The sequence below is a fragment of the Pinus tabuliformis genome, chromosome 3_2, assembly GCF_031772625.1.
Source record: "Pinus tabuliformis cultivar Carrire ecotype Pingquan chromosome 3_2, CPIR1, whole genome shotgun sequence".
Classification (NCBI taxonomy): domain Eukaryota; kingdom Viridiplantae; phylum Streptophyta; class Pinopsida; order Pinales; family Pinaceae; genus Pinus; species Pinus tabuliformis.
The window spans coordinates 1,138,988,204-1,139,007,975 of NC_142302.1; the positions used below are offsets into that span (position 1 = coordinate 1,138,988,204).

Consider the following 19,772-nt stretch of genomic DNA (forward strand, 5'->3'; position numbering starts at 1 on the left):
AAGAAAACATAGAACAGCTTAAACAAATGCATTTGGAACACGTTGCCAAAGCAGAGGCAGAGATCATTGACTTAAAGGATAACTTTCTGCCTGCTGGTCTAACCCCATTAGAAGACATGTTTGACGCCAATGACGTTCCTAGAAAGCCAAAATTGCAACCCATAAACACTGATATAGAGGAACACAACATAGGGATGAAAGAGAATCCAAAAATGATCAAACTGTCCAAAAAGCTACCACCTTATCAAAAGCCCAAATACATTGATTTGTTCAAAGAGTTCCAAGATGTATTTGCTTGGAGCTATGAGGATTTGAAATCCTATGACACCTCGATGATTCAACACACAATCCCCTTAAAACCGAACCAGAAACCCTTCAAGCAGAAACTTAGAAGAATCAACCCTATGCTTCTTCCCCAGATTGAGAAGGAAGTAAAGAGGATGTTTGAAGCAGGCATCATAGCACCCATCAGATTTTCTGAATGGGTATCCAATCTTGTTCCTACAAGAAAAAAGACAGGTGAAATCAGACTTTGTGTAGATCTCAGAAATTTAAACCAAGTCTCCCTAAACGACCATTACCCTTTGCCTAAAATGGATCACTTCTTGCAGAGAGTAGTGGGGTCATCTAGAATTTCTTTGCTAGATGGTTTTTCAGGTTTCAACCAAATACTTGTTCACTCGGACGACCAAGACAAGACAGCTTTTACCACACTGTGGGGAACATTCAAGTATGTAAAGATGTCATTTGGACTTTAAAACGCTAGTGCAACTTTTCAACGAGCAATGGACATTGCATTTGCCAAAGAAATACATGACTTCCTAGTTGTTTATCTTGATGACTTGACCCCATTTTCCAAATCTGATGAAGAGCACCTCAAGCATCTTAGGCAAATTTTTATGACATGTAGGAAATATGGCATTTCCTTGAACCCCAAAAAGTCTCTCTTTGGCCTTGAAGAAGGCAAGTTACTTGGCCATATCATATCAAAAGATGGGATCAAAATTGACCCTGAAAGAATCCAGGCCATCCTCCAAATCCCATATCCAAGAAACATAAAAGAGCTGCAAGCATTCCTTGGGAAAATCAACTTCCTAAGAAGATTTATCCCAAATCTAGCTGAATTAATAAGACTGTTAAGCAACATGTTAAAAAAGGATGCCAAGGTAAGATGGTCCCTGGAAACCAAACAAGCATTCGAAAGTATCAAATCGGCATTAACCCAAACCCCTGTACTCACCAGCCCGCAGTTTGACAAAGATTTTATCATATTTTCGTTTGCATCTGATCACACAATAGTCGCTGTCCTTTTGCAAAAGGATGAACAGGGAGCTGAAAAGCCAATTGCTTTTTTCAGTCGAGCCTTAAGAGACGCCCCTTTGAAGTACCCAATCATGGAAAAACAGGCCTATGCACTTGTTAAGGCCATTAAGGATTTCAGAGTGTACATTTTGTATTCACACGTGATTGCCTATGTCCCACACGCTGCTGTAAAAGACATATTGACCCAAGAAGGATTAGAAGGCAAAAGAGGCAAGTGGATTGCAAGCATCCTTGAGTATGACATAGAAATAAAACCAACCAAACTGATAAAGGGACAAGGTTTAGGTAAACTGATGTCCGAAACGAATTTTCAAGCCTTAGACATTAACCAACTGGACAAGGAATCGTAGCTGGCAACTCCACAAATCAGTGAAATATTCTGCAATGCCCTTGGTACACTGATATTTGCTTTGTATTGTTAAACCTGTGTGCTCCCCCAGGATTTTCCAGGACCAAGAAAAGATTTTTGAAAATGAAGGCTTTAAAGTTTTGTGTTATAGATGGTGCATTATTTTGGAGAAATCATGAAGGTATATTGCTTAATTGTTTAACCATAAATGAAACTAACAATGTCATGAAAGAATTCCATGCAGGTGACTGTGGAGGACATCTATGTTGGAAGTCCACTGCTAATAAAATTCCAAGGGCAGGTTTCTATTGGCCCTCTCTTTTTGCAGATGTAAAGAAGTTTGCCATGTCATGTCACAAATGCCAAATCTTTGAGGGCAAGAGAAAGTTGTTACCCCTGCCCCTCAAACCCATCTCAACCGAACAACCTTTTCAACAGTGGGGTCTTGACTTCATTGGAGAAATCCATCCCTCTTCCTCAGGCCAGCACAAATGGATCTTAACAGCCACTGACTATTTCACCAAGTGGGTTGAATCCATTCCCTGCAGACAAGCCAATGACACCATCATTATCCAATTCCTTGAGGGAAATATCCTGTCTAGATTTGGCTGCTCTGAGAAAATCATCACTGACAATGCCGCTGCCTTTAAGTCCAAAAAGATGATCAATTTTTGCCACAGATTTCATATTACCTTGGGCCACTCTACAGCCTATTACCCTCAAGGTAATGGCTTGGCCGAATCATCTAACAAAAGCCTCATCAACATCATAAAAAAAGTGCTAGAAGAAAACAAGAAGAACTGGCACAAAAAGTTGGTAAATGCCCTATGGGCAGACAGACTCTCGAGCAAGAGATCCATTGGGATGAGCCCTTATGAGCTAGTATATGGCATGGAGGCTAGATTTCCTTCATCCTTGGGCATTCCTACTATCAAATTGTTACAAGAAATTCAGGTTGAACCAAATGACATTCAAAGAAGAATCAATCAGACCATTCATCTTCAGCAAACCAGAGAACAAGTTTATGACAGAGCTCAAATTTTGCAAGAAAAGCTTAAAAAGATGTTTGATAAGAGAGCTAAGGCTGAGGATTTCAATATTGGTGACAAAGTTCTAAGATGGGACTCAAGAAGGGAAGACAAGGGCAAACATGCCAAGTTTGATTTTTTATGGAAAGGACCATTGGTTATTTCTGCTGTTCAAGGAAATAACACATATTTTCTCAGATCTATAGAGGACAGCACTGCTGAAGAAGGCCTTGTCAATGGCCGTATGTTGAAACATTACCATGACCCCTTTTAAGGGACACAATGCAGTTTTGTATATATCCTTGTACAATCTTTTTTGTATATATCAGCACTCTGTTTTTATTTTTATATAAGCAGGCCGATTGTTTAAGGAAAAGCAGTAAATTTGTGAAAGACACAGTTTTTAAATCTCTGTTTCTACACCAGTTTTCAGCAAAGTATCAAGAGAAAAAACTGTCACATTACAAGCAATTCATGGTAGAAAAGAACTATTTGCAGTCATTGTGCATAATTATCAAGCACGCAGAAGAAAGCAGGCGATGCTGCATAGTTCACAGTAATTCAGTTGAGGAGGAGGTGTTCATAGTTCAAAGTTTTACATTTTTAGCAGCCATAACAAATGTTTCCAGTCTACAGCAACAAACAGAAGATCAAGGCAGTTTGACCTCCTTTTCTTGGCTTTTCACAAGGAAAAGCCATCCCCAAGTGGAGCCACTGTTAGCCTCCTGTTGCAACAGGGTTTCATTTTTCATGATTGACATTTTTACATGCCAAATATGTCATACTTTGCAGGCTGCAGTGTTCCATATTTCCACAAGATGCCATGAAGTGTGCTAGTTCAAAGGCATTGTTGTATTCCAATTTTGATGAGTTGTTCCAGTTTTGAAGAGTTTTCATTTAAGGGAGGTCCAAACAGTCTAATCTTGGTCTCCCTAGGTTTCAATTTCCTATTTTAGAATATAGAGAATGCATCTGACCAAACAGTTTAATCTTGGCAGATCTGTAGATAGGTAGAGAATCAAAGGGACCCAACTGCTTAATCTGGGCCGTGGCAGAAATAAGTATAGATTTAGATAGGAAACATTCAAAAAGAAAAAATTGTAAAGTTGGGTCTGCAAGTCTAAGTGCACCCAAATCAAAAGAAGAAAAAATGTTAGGTGAGTAGGCTGGGTAGGTAGCTGTGAGGTTGCAGAATGATGATTTATGATCAATTTTGTGTTACAAAGTGTTTTATCTCTTCAGATCACAGTGCAGACAGTTTTTCATCTGCAGGAGCTCGAGCTAGACATAACTAACTTCCCCTTCTTCTCATTTCCCAAGTCACTTACTAATTTCCTAAAGAGGTCAAGATCTGCTTGATTCCTCTTAGTTCATCATTTTCCATATCATTTGCCTTAGTGGAGATCTGCTTCGCTCAAGGATTTAATTTCTTTACAAGTTCTTTTTCCCAAAATTAGTCTAAAGTCTCTTACCTTAGCGTCTACTTATCATCACCATATTAACCACTAACTCTACTATATAACTCCCTGTCAGTTTTCCCCCTTCCCCTACTAAAAGAATGTATATAAAACTCCCCTATGTAAATATCCCCTCCCTGGCAATATAGCCATATTTTCTAAGTCAGGGAAAGAACAGTCCATCTGGGGCTGCCATTAGCCCATCCGTGTCTTGGAATTGGTCTAACACCTGGTTAGACTAACAGCCATTCCCTTAATTCTACAATGCCCCTGTTGACACCCTCCCCCTAAAGTTGGGCTTGTAAATATTCAAATCCCGCCCACACAAACCTCCAAAAAAAGAAAAACCATATTTTCCCCATTTCCCAAAGTTTCACCGCTGAAAATATTAATCCACACGCATTAACCCACAAACTCTGCCATTCCCTAAGTTTTAAACCCACCGCCGCGCCATATTAAAATTGGAATATTCCCGCCCCTTATCCCTTCGTTGCCTCGTCCCAGCCGACAACCGTTAGATCACCCGCCCCACAGATCTACGGTGGGTGGGCCTTCCTGTCCCCCAACGCGCCCGAAGGTTAGCGTCCGGGAGATGGGCGGTATTGCCGTCGTACTCCCGCCACGCGTCACCTCCTGGGTTGTGGCGGAGCCCCCTCTGACAAAACCACTCATGCCTAAAGGCGGTGCGCCACAAAACCGGAAACTGCCTCCTGCCCAGTGACATCACCCGCTTGCGTCACCCCCCTGCCCAGTCACCATGACACGTCATCTGCCTGCCGCCTCCTGCCACTGTACCGCCGAGTCACCCTGTCGTACTGCCACGTCACCTCCGTACGTGATGACGTCATCATGCTGACGTCATCCTGCCATGTCATCATGCTGACGTCATCCGCCGTATGAGGTCCCACCTGCTGACATCATGCTGACGTCATCATCAGTTTTTGGCGCGAAGGGCGAAAATCGCACTCTGGAGCCCTGGAATCAGTTTCTGAGGCAGTTTTTGATGCGCGATTTGCGTAAATCGCGCATCGCTGGATAAAATAGGCCGAAGTGGGGAATCTTTAGGGAATCTTTTCATTACGCAGCCCCCAACAAGCCCGAAAGGCGCCGAATGACCCGTTTTTCTTCGCGAAGCATTCAGGAAGGAGCCGAAGACAGTTTTAAGGAAGACAGAGCCGAACAGTGGCCATTAAATGCTGATTTAATGCATAGCACATCAGAACAGCATCCCAATTTATTGTCAAAGAGTATCAGAGGAAGAACAAGAGCCAAAGAGTATCAGCCGAAGATTTTTTAGGGGCTCGAAGCACCTGTACATTGATGAGCCCCCCAGAAAGTCAAATCAAGAGGCGTAAGCCCATCCTTGCCCTCAAATCACAGTTAAAGCTTTAAATGCAGATAGACAACAAAGAAGCAGAAACCCATACCCATTTATTTTAGAAAACACTGCACCAAGCCACCGAGGACAAGCACATTCACTTCATTTGATACGGCAGTCCTCAGCGCAGCCAAAGATATTTTTATGTATTTATTGCAGATAGGATTAGGTCAAATTAATTATTCTTTAGGACCTGATTAGGTCAAGTTGTAATAAAAGCAGTTGTAGAGAGTTTTTCCCTATATATATCGCTCTCTACATTGTTTCAAGAGTTGGTCAATTGAGAATTTTCACTAGAGACTCGCATTGTATACCTAAGTTTTTTCTATAACCAAAGATTGCTGAAAGCTTGGAGAGAAAACTGCCTGTTGTTAATGAATGTTTTGAAGAAATGAAGATAGAATTCTTGTGTTGTAGCCTGAAACAATAAGTGCATCTTACCTATGTTTTATTGTTTACCACTATCTAAATAGCAGAAAGAAAGAATAGCTTAAAATTTGTTTAAATACACTCTATGCTCATTTTCTGCTATTTCCTTATGTTTTAATCTGAATGAATTGGTTATGAATATGAATTCCTCCTGGCTCATATTTACCCCTATTCACCTGTGTTTGCCAATTATCTAGGGATTCTTAAATGCCCCTAAGTAGAGCTCTGTTACCTACATCTGTTAAGTTGATTGAGAGATTCTTAACTGCCTCACGTTACTTAGCATTCTTTCCATCATTTAAATCTGAAAAATTTGTTTCATGCGCAGCTATCTTGCTCCATTTTCCCTTATTGTGACCAAGGAAATGCACCAGTAGTCCTCCTCCTCGACTCCACGCCCAATGGTTTGAAACACTCAGACTGTGCTATGCCTCTCTACCTGAAACATCAATTTTCCCACCAAAACAGAACAAAAAACCCCTGAACTCAATAGCTAGCCTAAGATCATTTTCAACAAAGCTAAATCCCAAAGAGAGAGCCCTCTCTGATTGCAAGTGGGCTAGAACCTGCAATCCAAAGTTGGTTTGTGGTTACCTCGGCCGTATTCCTTACTCCAACCTGGGGACAACCTGAGTGATAACACCACCTTTCATTAATCATTTTTCTCAATGTTATAGCTACAATTAAGCTTGTGAGGAAGGTCAACTTCAAGATATTTCTATGCAATAAATTATTATAATTTGTTATTGTAAATTTCAAACTTAACATACATGATATTTTAGATTTGATAATCATAACCTTTGCTTTGTCAATAGTTACTGTGATATCCATGCTACAACAACAATCCTTGAGAATTCTTAGCTGTTTGTCGAGATTAGAGGGGCACATCAGCATAAGAACAATAGCTTTGACATAAAGAAGGATGATGACAATTCGAGCTAAAGTAGTGTCAACACAACTTGTTTATTGTTGACATCCCTTTGATTTGACTATATAAATGCCTAGAAAAGTAGGAGAGTTGAAACATCCTTGCTTAACTCCTATATCACATTTAATATCTTCCAACTAAGTCTTAGTGTTTGTAAATGATGCAGGAGCATCCAACTAGGGGCGCCATGACTGGGTGTTAGTCTCAGCTAAGGAGGAGAGGTCATCAACACTTTGAATTTCCTTTGTGTTGTTAATTAAAGACAGTATTAGGAGCCTGTTTTATATTTTTTTTTTGTCTGTTAATGAGTAGTTACAGATAGTACGGTTAGGGACAGTACAGTTAGGTAGAAACAGTTGCATACACTTGGTTGTTTGTTCCCTTGTGTAGTTTAAATTTCTAGTTGTTTACTTTAGGAAAAAAACAACAAAATAACCAGAAAGAAAATATTGTCATTGTATGTTACAAAACGAAAAGATCAAATAGCAAGATAGTTGATAACTGCATAACCGAACAAGCAACTGCAAATAGTTTGCTAATTGTATTGCAAGGAATTATAAAACAATTGTACACAGCAAGGACGGGGTTCGTTCTTTCCGAAACAAAGAATAATAATACAAAAACAGAGACATTTTCTTTACATTCTATTTCCCTGAATCCATCTGAATTGACTACTATATCTCCTATAATCTATTTTTTGTTACATGCAATATTAGAACAAACAGAGAAATTGTCGAATTCCTTCCTGAACATAAGCAAGTTCCCAAATATAACATCAAGCAGAATCATAACTACAGCCGAGACCTAGATATACAAAATGAAGACAAACACCTAGTTCCTGTGCATGCTAAAGAGGCTACAGAGGCATGAACATACAGTAAAGCATTATCAACAATACAGTTCCGACATCGAGCATAAACAAGAGGTAATTTTGTGCACGATAATACCAATTTTCTTTCATTAATATTTCACAAATATTATTATAGTCCACATCATGGCATCAAACACGTGAATACAAGTCTATAGCCAATAGTTAGGAGGGCGTGGAAACCCTCTTTTAGAAACAGAGTAGTAGGACGAGGGTTAGGGTTTCAAACCCTTAACAAATTTCTATACAGCCCACGGCTGAAGCCACACTATACAATCAATGGACCAAGAAAACTAGATTTGTGCACAATCGAACACATTGCAACCGAATAGGTCGAGCACAATAACAAACACAACTAGAAACCCTTCGACCAGACAGAGACAACAAGGAAAGATCCTACCGGGTCTATTCGAATGAGGAGCCGAGGATTACGCTAGCTTGAGACCAGAGACCTGCAAAAGAAACACGACAAGGTGTTAGCAATAAGGGTTTGAGAACGTGACAGCAAGCGTAAAGACTGTTAGAAAAAGGAGTGTGAGCACCAGATGAACTCACCCTCTCGACAACAGAGTTGGGCAAGAAGAATTACCATTGACCGCAGCCATCACTAAACCAGAACCTTGCTAGCAAGGAGTCGAGACCATTAGCACAAGGAAAAATTGAGAGCATAGCTTGTAGCAGAGAGAGATAACTTACCTTCCTAGAGGAAACAGTCACGGATGGAAGGGTCTCGTTGAGGCCGCATCCTGAGCACGAGCATATACAAATTCAAGAAAAAATTATGTGGTCATTCCAGTAGTAGAGGAACTATAAATGAAGTTAAAGGGTCGAACAAGCAACCGGAAAGAAACAATGAACAATGAGCCGCCCAAGAGACAGGAGAACCTCATACAATTTGACCAAAGATGAGCAGAACCAAGCCAGTAAGGCGTAGACCAAGGAGAAACAATATTATTGCATGAATGTAACTTACCAATAGAAGCCACATTCGATGCAGGCAACCATAATAGAAGAACATTAACAAACCCTCTCGGAGTTGCAGAGCTCACAAACAAATTGCACAAAGTGCAAATGACCGGGAGAACCCAATACCCTAGGGTTTAGCCAAACGCGGGACGGAAGCCCGAGGTCTGGACACTTGTCCTCTCGGCGTACAAACATATTAACACAGCAATCGGTTTCCAGCCTAAATATATGCGCTAAACCCTAATTAGTGATATCATTATTCATAAATCATTGTAATCGATAATTGCTTGATTAATGTGTGATTAGTAACTAGTCGTAAGCCAAACACTTATCGTTAATTAACACCGGATGGACATTATTAAAGTTTGTATAGCATATTGTGATCTGGTCCCATCAAAGCGATATCAGAGCAGGATTTTGGAATTGGCTTGAGAAATGGAGGTAGGAAGACGAGGCCGTGGAAAAGGTGTTCGAAGGATAGCAGAGGAAGGATTGAGAGAGGAGATCAGGATCCTTACTAACCGTTTGGAGGTGGTTGAAGCAGGGAGAAGAAGGGATCCAGAGATAGGAGATGATAGCTAAGAGGAAGCTGTAGCGACAACAGATGGATCAGATGAAGAAGGACCGGAAATGAAACTGTTGAGGTCAGTCTTAATGGCAAGCAGCAAACCCAAACCAGAACTCCCAAATTATGACAGCAGCTTGTCCACAGAGGTTCTGTTGGACTGGATCAATGAGCTGGATAAGTATTTCGAGTGCGAAGAGATCGGTGAGGACCGTAGAGTTAAGTTCCCTACGACAAAGTTGAAGGGACACGCAGCCCTTTGGTGGGACATCATCCAAACAGAGAGAAGGAGGTTGAACAAGTTGTCGATCAAGAAATGGTCAAGGATGGTGGCCAAGTTGAAAGACAGATTTCTACCTAAGGATTACCAGATTGCACTACACAGTCAAGTGCAGAATCTGACGTAGAAGGGGATGACAGTAAGGGAGTACACTGAATAGTTTTACCGAGTGAACTTAAGGCCGGTTATACAGAGGACACCCCAAAGAAAATAGCCAGGTATGTAAATGGTGTGAGGTTAGAAATCTTAGATGAAATCAACATTCTTTCCTCGAAAAACATTGAAGAAGCAGATTAGAGTGCTATGAAAGCAGAGGAGAAAATCACCAGAAAACAAAATGCTAGGAGAGGACGAGGAACCAACAGAGGAAGAGGACAGATTTATGGCAGAGGGCGAACTGCTAGCAGTAATGAAGAAGGTAGCAGTTCTAAAGCTTCCGGAATAACAGAAAGAGGTGAAAGCACGAGAGGTGGTAGGCCATATCAGTGCGGCAGGGGAAATGGCCGAGGCAGAGGAGTTGGTTATCAATGTTACAGGGGTCACAAGTGGGGACACAGTTTGTTTGAATGCCCTGAAGCAGAACATGCTAGGCAGAGGGGTGCGTATGTCGCACAACCAGAAGAAGCGGAGACACCTCCCCAAGAAGTAGAAAATGTGCCAGAAACAGGGGAAGCCCTAGTTTTGAACAAAGTGTTGCTGAAACTAGCCAAAGAAACAACTGAACAAACTCAGTGGAAAGCTTTGTTTCGGACGGTTTGTAAGTCACACGGTAAGTGTTGTAAGCTAATTATTAACAGTGGAAGTACAGATAATTTGGTGGCCACAGAGATGGTGGAAAAGTTGGGGTTGAAGCGATTGAAACATCCCACCCCTTAGAAAGTTTCATGGCTGCAAAAAGGCCATAAGTTGCTGGTATATGAGCAATGCGAGGTAGAGTTTCATATCGGCAGATATAGGGATAAGGTAATTTGTGAAATAATGTCGATGGATGTATGTCACATACTGCTAGGTAGGCCATGGCAGTATGACAGGAAGGTGGTACATGACGGGAAGACAAAGTGTTATAAGTTTGTTAAAGATGGGATCAAGCACATGCTTGTGCCCATCAAGGAGGAAGAAACAGCAAGGACAACTGAGACACGAGTATCGTTAATGAGTGGGAAATAGTTTCTGAAACAAGTTGAGGACAGTGAGGTGAGCTATGTTGTTGTTAGAAGAGCGAAGATGGTGCTGCTACACATAGAGGTGTCAGATTTACCCATAGAAATCCAGCAAATGTTGCAGGAGTTTAATGATATAGTGGTGGATGACTTGCTAGATAAACTGCCCCCTAAAAGAAGCATAAGTCATCATATTGACTTTATACCTGGAGCAAGTTTGCCAAATAAGGCAGCATATTGGATGAGCCCCAAAGACAATGAGGAGATTAGAAAGCAGGTGTAGGAATTGCTAGACAAAGGGTTAATAAGGGAGAGTTTGAGCCCTTGCGCAATTCTAATAGTTCTCGCTCCCAAGAAAGGAGGAGAATGGTGGATGTGCACAGACTCGAGGGCCATCAACAAGATCACCATCCGGTACAGATTTCCACTGCCACGGATGGACGACATGATGGATTGCCTAAGCGGGGAAGCATATTTTTCTAAGATTGATTTAAAGAGTGGGTATCACCAAATTCAAATTCGACAGGGAGATGAGTGGAAGACAGCCTTCAAGACTAACGAGGGACTATATGAGTGGCTATTCATGCCATTCGGACTGATTAATGCACCTAGCACCTTTATGTGGCTAATGAATGAAATGCTGAAAGAATACATCAGAAAGTTTGTGATAGTGTACCTGGACGACATATTAATTTTCAATAAGACAAGGGAGGAACACTTTCGACATGTTCGAAAAGTATTGGAAAAATTACAGTAGAATAAGATGTTGATCAATCTGAAAAAGTGTACTTTTCTGCAAAAAGAATTAATTTATTTGGGCTTCGTAATAGTAGAAAACGAGCTGAAGATGGATTCGGAGAAGATTGCAGCGATAGTCAATTGGCCATCCCCGAAAATCTTATTTGAGGTACGTAGTTTTCATGGGCTGGCGAGTTTTTACCAGAAATTTATAAGAAATTTTAGTGAAATCTACGCACCTATGTTGGACACTATCAAAAAGGCCAGTCAGCGTTTTTGATGGATTGATGTAGCAGAGAGAAGTTTCCAGCTACTAAAGAAGAAGATCACAGAGAGACCGACCCTGAGATTGCCAGATTTTAAAAAGCTTTTTCAGGTTTGTTATGATGCAAGCGGTACGGCTATTGGAACTGTACTTAGCCAGGAGGATAAACTTGTTGCATTTTTTAGCGAAAAGTTGAATGAAAGCAAGCAGAAGTATTCATCCTACGACAAGGAGTTCTATGCTGTTGTCCAAGCACTGAAGCATTGGAGACACTATTTGCTGGGGAATGAATTTGTTTTGTTCTCGGATAATTCTGCATTGTAGTATGTGATGCAACAGCACAAGCTGAATCACAAACATGCTAAGTGGGTTGAATATTTGCAGAGTTTCACCTTTGCATTGAAACACATCAGCGGGCAGGCCAACAAGGTGGCATATGCGTTGAGTAGGAGGGCCTTACTCTTGCAGCATAGTACTATACAAGTGTTGGGTTTTGAGCACTTTAAAGATTTGTATCAGGCTGACACAGATTTTAAGAAGGCCTACGAGGCATGTCAGAACCCTTGGACTAATAACTTGCAGGAGAAACTGTTGTTTAGAGGAGGATAGTTATGCATTCCTGACTGCTCGATGAGAGAGAATATTATTCAGGAGAAGCACAGTGGAGGTCTAGCCGGACATTTAGGCATAGACAAGACATTAGAGCAGCTCAGCCATTTTTACTTTTGGCAAAAAATGCGAAGGGATGTGTAGAGATTTGTGACCAGATGTAAAGTGTGCCAGTTAGCAAAACATCACAATCAAAACACGGGACTTTACACACCGTTGCCTATTCCAAGTAGACCGTGGGACTCAGTCAGCTTGGACTTCATCTTGGGTTTACCAAGGACACAATGGGGTTATGACTCGATGATGGTAGTAGTGGACCGGTTTTCGAAGATGACGCATTTCATCCCTTGCAGAAAAACCAACGATGCCATTCACGTGGCCCACTTGTTCTTTACAGAGATTGTCAAGCTACATGGTTTGCGTAAGTCTATTCTCTCTGATAGGGATGTGAAGTTCACAGGGAACTTTTGGCGCACCTTGTGGAAGAAGATGGACATGCAGTTGAGTTACAGCTCTTCTTATCACCCGCAGATCGATGAGTAAACAGAAGTGGTAAACAGAAGTCTGGGGAACCTGCTACGAAGCTTGATTGGTGAGAATTCACGGATATGGGATTGAGTACTTGCCCAGGTAGAGTTCGCTTATAACAACTCGCCCAATCGCAGCACGGGTTGTAGTCCTTTTCAGATCTTGTATGGCATTCACCCTCGCGAAGTGCACGAATTATGAGATCTGGGACAACTGGAGAGACGAAGTGCTGACGGGGAATATTTCGCTAACGCAATGAAAGATTTGCATGAACAGGTGAAAACCAAATTGCAGGACAACAACCAAAAATATAAGCAGCAAGCAGATTTGAAACGAAGGGAAGTGCAATTTAACGTGGGAGATGAAGTCCTTGCGCATTTGCTCAAGGAATGCTTCCCTAGAGGTGCATACAACAAGCTGAAGTACAAGAAAATAGGTCCCTGCAAAGTTCTCCAGAAATCTTCAGTGAATACCTACGAAATACAGTTGTCACCAGGGATAGGCATTTCGCTCATCTTTAATGTAACAGACCTGTTTCCATACACCGTTGGTTCAGAGGAAGACAGTACTAGACGACTTACATGGGACACCCAAGATGGAAGTGATACTTGGATGAGACAAAAGCCTTACGTTCAGCTTGCCGAGATCGAGAGGATCCTTGACACTCAGGTGGCTAAGCGAACTCAGCGGAAGGAGTATCTTCAATACCTGGTCAAGTGGAAGAACCGTCCTATTGAGGACAGTCCGTGGCTTGATGCCAAGAAGATAGAGCAGGTGGGTCATTCGGTCGAGAAGCTCATGGACTGGAGGCATGAATTTTTGTTACCTCGGGAGCCTAATGCAGGAGCATCCAGCTAGGGGCGTCATGACCGGGTGTTAGTCTCAGCTGAGGAGGAGAGGTCATCAACAATTTGAATTTCATTTGTGTTATTAATTAAAGACATTATTAGGAGCCTGTTTTATATTTTGCTTTTGTCTATTAATGAGTAGTTACGGATAGTACAGTTAGGGACAATACAGTTAGGTAGAAACAGTTGCAGACACTTGGTTGTCTGGTCTCTTGTGTAGTTTAATTTTCTAGTAGTTTACTTTAGGAAAAAAACAACAAAATAACCAGAAAGAAAATATTGTCATTGTATGTTACAGAACGAAAAGATCAAATAGCAAGATAGTTGATAACTGCATAACCAAACAAGCAACTGCCAACAGTTTGCTAACTGTATTGCAAGGAATTATAAAACAATTGTACACAGCAAGGACGGGGTTCGTTCTTTCCGAAACAGAGAATAATAATACAAAAACAGAGACATTTTCTTTACATTCTATTTCCCTGAATCCATCTGAATTGACTACTGTATCTCCTATAATCTATTTTTTGTTACCTGCAATATTAGAACAGACAGAGAAACTGTCGAATTCCTTCCTGAACAGAAGCAAGTTCCCAAATATAAAATCAAGCAGAAGCATAACTACAGCCGAGACCCAGATATACAAAATGAAGACAAACACCTAGTTCTTGTGCACGCTAAAGAGGCTACAAAGGCGTGAACATACAGTAAATCATTATCAACAATACAGTTCCGACATCGAGCATAAACAAGAGGTAATTATGTGCACGATAATACCAATTTTCTTTCATTAATATTTCACAAATATTATTATAGTCCACATCATGGCATCAAACACGTGAATACAAGTCTATAGCCAATAGTTATGAGGGCGTGGAAACCCTCTTTTAGAAAAAGAGTAGTAGGATGAGGGTTAGGGTTTCAAACCCTTAACAAAGTTCTATACAGCCCACGGCGGAAGCCACAATATACAATCAACAGACCAAGAAAACTAGATTTGTGCACAATCGAATTCATTGCAACCGAACAGGATGAGCACAGTAGCAAACACAACCAGAAACCCTTCGACCAGACAGAGACAACAAGGAAAGATCCTACTAGGTCTATTCGAAGAAGGAGCCAAGGATTACGCTAGCTTGAGACCAGAGACCTTCAAAAGAAACACGACAAGGTGTTAGCAACAAGGGTTTGAGAACGTGACAGCAAGCGTAAACGCTGTTAGAAAAAGGAGTGTGAGCACCAGATGAACTCACCCTTTCGACAACAGAGCTGGGCAGGAAGAATTACCATTGACCGCGGCCATCACTAAACCATAACCCTGCTAGCAAGGAGCCGAGACCATTAGCACAAGGAAAAATTGAGAGCATAACTTGTAGCAGAGAGAGATAACTTACCTTACTAGAGGAAACAGTTGCAAATGGAAGGGTCTTGTTCAGGCCGCGTCCTGAGCACAAGCATATACAAATTCAACAACAAATTATGTGGTCATTCCAGTAGCAGAGGAACTGTAAATGAAGTTAAAGGGTCGAACAAGCAACTAGAAAGAAACAGTGAACAACGAGCCGCCCAAGAGATAGGAGAACTTATACAATTCGACCAAGGACGAGCAGAACCAACCCAGTAAGGCGTAAACCAAGGAGAAACAATATTATTGCATGACTGTAACTTACCAACAGAAGCCACATTCGGTGCAGGCAACCATAATAGCAGAAGAGTAACAAACCCTTTCGGAGTCGCAGAGGTCATAAACAAACCGCGCAAAGTGCAAATGACCGGGAGAACCCATTATCCCAGGGTTTAGCCAAACACGGGACGAAAGCCCGAGGTCTGGACACTTGTCTTCTCGGTGTACTAACATATTAACATAGCAATCAATTTCCAGCCTAAATATCTGCGTTAAACCTTGATTAGTGATATCATTATTCATAAATCATTGTAATCGACAGCTGCTTGATTAATGTGTGATTAGTAACTAATCGTAAGCCAAACACTTATCGTTAATTAACACCGAACGGACATTATTAAAGTTTGTACAGCATATTGTGGGCTGGTCCCATCAGTAAACTTAGCAATAACATTATTATAAAACTTTATTACGGCAATTCTCAATTATTATGAAATCTTTAATTCTTATAATCTATTCTAAAAGATAAATTCTAAGCATTCTATCAAATTCTTTGCTAAAACGAACAAAGTAATGCAAAAAAAATTGACTTTATTACTATGACATTCCTGTGTGATATCTTAACCTATTTACCCAATTTTTTTAACCATATGCTAATCTTCTTTTCAACCATACTCACATATATTTCTGCTTAAAAAAAGTTTATCATAATAACCCTATAACTAAGAAGATGGTTTTCGTCTTTACTTTTAAAATATGAAACGACAACCATACAAATCTGAAACGATAAAAGTTTGAATCCATAATTTAGAGAAAATCTATAACAAAATATAATTTTATGCATATAACTTATATTATAAGTAGATTTGATAATTTAATGCAATTGAACCCAAGCCTCCGGAAATTTGAGAACACTGTCAAGAATGGGATTCGAACCCATGTAAGTCTCTGAAAATCGGAGAACGCTCTCGACTTTGTTAATATAGACGGTGTCGCAGCAAATATTAAGCTCTCATCTCAATTCAAGAAAACCAGGTTGCTTCCCTTACCTTCAGTGCAACCAAAGGAGACTAAACTCATCGGTATTTAAAAACTCATCAATATATTTCTGAAACTGGAGATCATAGCTTTAAATTAATTATAAATTATCAGTTTAATCAAAATAATTTTCACAAATGGTCGTTGTAGTATAGTGGTGAGTATTCCCGCCTGTCACGCGGGTGACCCGGGTTCGATCCCCGGCAACGGCGATTTTGCTTTTCCCGGGTTTTTCAAATAACAGGGTCAACAGTATTTTATTATTTTGCTTTTCCCGGGTTTTTCAAATAACAGGGTCAACAGTATTTTATTAAGAATAATGTGATTGGATAAAATGGACATGCCGGGCCCGATCCCCGGCGATGGCGATTTAGGGTTTCCCAGATAACACGACCACCAATAAAAGAGTTCGATTCCTGGCATTGGCGATTTTGGTTATCAGAATTTCCTTCCTCTTTTGAATCTTTTTCTCAAAGGGAATCAGAATTATCGAGGTTTATTTCTCCTTCCTTTTTCTTCTAATTCTGCTTCATCTACTTCTAGATCCTTCTCTTGAATGGGTGTCAGTCTCTTAGATAGTCTTTTTCATGATGAGTGGAATTGATTTCTCTATTTCCTTTGGAGATTTAATGGATGGTTCAAGATAACTTTTTGGGTTTTCTTCTTTTACTTCCTCTTGATCTTCTAACACTTCAAATCTATGATTGGTTGGATTGGGCTTAGATTCTTTGGATTGTTGCTTCGTGTGTCTTTTAGAAATTTGTTTAAATGTTTTTTATTCATTATTGTTGTGACGGATGGAGCTTGTTTGGAGAGGATTGAAATTCTTTTATATCTAGGCAACTCTTTGTCAAGTGGCCATACTCATGACAAGAGTGGAAGAAATATGGCTGTAATCTAGTGCCTAGATGTGACTCCATCTTTCTTTATTGAGTTGAATTGCTTCTTAGAGCCCTTTTCTAAATTCTGAGATCCCTTAGATTGTTGATTCATGTGCTTTTTAGACACTTGTTTAAATGTTTATTGTTGTGAGGGATGGAGCTTGTTTAGAGGGTTGAAATTCTTTTATATTTAGGCAACTCTTTGTGAAGTGGCTGTACTCATGACAATAGTTGTGCTTGAAAGAAATATGGTTGCAATCTAGTGCCTAGATGTGACTCCCTTTTTCTTTATTGAGTTGAATTGTTTCTGAGAGCCCTTTTCTAAATTCACTTCTGCACAAAAACACAACGCTGTAGTCTAACGATTATGCTTTTTTGCCCTAAAAGTTATGGAAATTCCGGCCATATTTTGAAAAAATCCAGCAAGGATTTTTGTAAATCTAAGTAAAATCTGTCAAACTTCATTATTTTAGGTGCCCTCAAGATTTTTGATGATGTTGAATCTATTTCCACCATCTAAAACATGATTCAAACACTACATCTACAAGATTTTTTTTTCCCCGAATTCCAATTAAAAAAATTCCTCAACAACTCCAAAAACGAATCACAAATTAATCAATATAACCACCCAATTCACACCCCAATTATTTTGGGAGTAACTTCATCCCAAAAGATAACAAAGAAAATGTGAAATCCTAGCCCATAGTGGCAATTGAAATTTGATATTTAGATCAAAATCAAAAGTCCAGTGAAACATAAGACAATTTTTTTTTGCCCCGTATTCAAACTTCTCGATGGCTGCATCATAGGCTTGTAAATTATTTTATTAATGCTTGCTAATGCATCATATTGCCTTTATCAGAGCCGGATAAAAGAAACCGTTGTCGTATAATGGTGAGTATTACGACCTGTTCCTCTCCTGGGATGTATTACTACGAAAGGGATGGATCGGTCCTGGTCGATGTGTTCTATGTCTTCAGGACAATGAAACAAATCTCCACATGTTTCTTCACTGCCATGCTGTCCAAGTAATCTGGCAGGAACTCTCGATTCTCCACAGCTTCCCTCTCAGACACTTCTCTTCCATCCAGGAGGCATTTAAATGGTGGGCAGACCAAAGCTCTGACAGACAGGCACTCTTCTGCCTCACTTGCTGGAATATTTGGTTATGGAGGAATCGGCGCATTTTTCAGGCCTCCTGCCTGTCTTTGCTCTCCATCCTTCCACTCATCTCGGGATCCATATCCACTCAGCTCTAACATGGGAATACTGTCCAGCGCAATATTATACAGGTCTCATATGGAACGTGTTCTTCCCATATGCCATTTTCAGGATACATGCGCTCCCATTTTGATTAGCTCTCTCGCAGCTGTTCCACTTTCCACGCATCTCAATATCCGGTTTATAGACCGCTGCTGCTCTCTTATATATTTTGAATCATAGCCTTTATGCTGCTGATACATCACATGTGCAACTTCGGAACCATGTATACATATTTTCTGCGCTCTTATATTCCGTCTTATAGCCTTCTCACAGGTTGTTTTTGCTATGGTAATTACATCGCTGATGCTCTCAACTTCGGAGCCATGTATACATATTTCCTGCGCTCTTATATTCCGTCTCATAGCCTTCTCACAGGTTGTTTTTGCTATGGTAATTACATCGCTGATGCTCTCTTCTATATTATAACTCTTAGCCTTTTCAGGCGGCTGATACTCTCCATATTGGTGTATATTCCAAGACTACGGTCATATGTAACATGATCCATATCTCAATACAATATGTCGATTTTTTCCTACTGAAAAAAAGAGTATTACGACCTGTTCGATTTCCCGGCGATATTTATTTCCCACACAAATTTTGCCACACCGCATCCAGTAATTCTGCTTTGCTCTAAAGTACTGCTCACTAAATAAATGATTTGGGTCTTCATATTATTTATATTATTAACAGAAAACCAAAACGTTTCGATTCTTAGCCCCATGGGGATGTAGCTCAGATGGTAGAGCGCTCGCTTAGCATGCGAGAGGTACGGGGATCGATACCCCGCATCTCCAAGCCTATTTTAGACTGAAAGTTGAATCATCTGCGAGCCCACTTGTAGAATTGCAAAACTAAATCATAACTTTAATCTGAAACTGCATGAATCGAGCTAGGGTTACCCTTATAGTTTCTATAGTCTATTTGTATGATTTTCATTAAACTATGTGTGAGATCTTCTTAAGTTAACCATATGTGTGATTTTTATTCAACTAGCCATATTTGTGTGATTTTCACTTAAGTTAGCTATATGTGTGATCTTTATTCAACTAGCCATTTGTGTGATTTTCACGGTTAAGCTAGCCACATTTGTGTGATTTTCATTCAACTATGTGTGAGGATCTTGTTAAGTTAGCTATATGCTAGCCACATTTGTGTGATTTTCATTCAACTATGTGTGAGGATCTTGTTAAGTTAGCTACATGTGTGATCTTCATTCAGCTATGTGTGAGGATCTTGTGAGGTTCTTC

The 19,772-nt window shown here is 40.3% G+C and overlaps 2 non-coding genes across 2 annotated transcripts; both read left to right on the forward strand.

Moving 5' to 3' along the window:
- Positions 1-16,521: 16,521 nt before the first annotated feature.
- On the forward strand, positions 16,522-16,593 carry TRNAD-GUC (transfer RNA aspartic acid (anticodon GUC)). Its single transcript has one exon. It is a non-coding gene; the product is annotated as a tRNA-Asp (tRNA).
- Positions 16,594-19,246: 2,653 nt separating this feature from the next.
- Positions 19,247-19,319, forward strand: TRNAA-AGC (transfer RNA alanine (anticodon AGC)). The gene has a single exon. It is a non-coding gene; the product is annotated as a tRNA-Ala (tRNA).
- Positions 19,320-19,772: the final 453 nt, after the last annotated feature.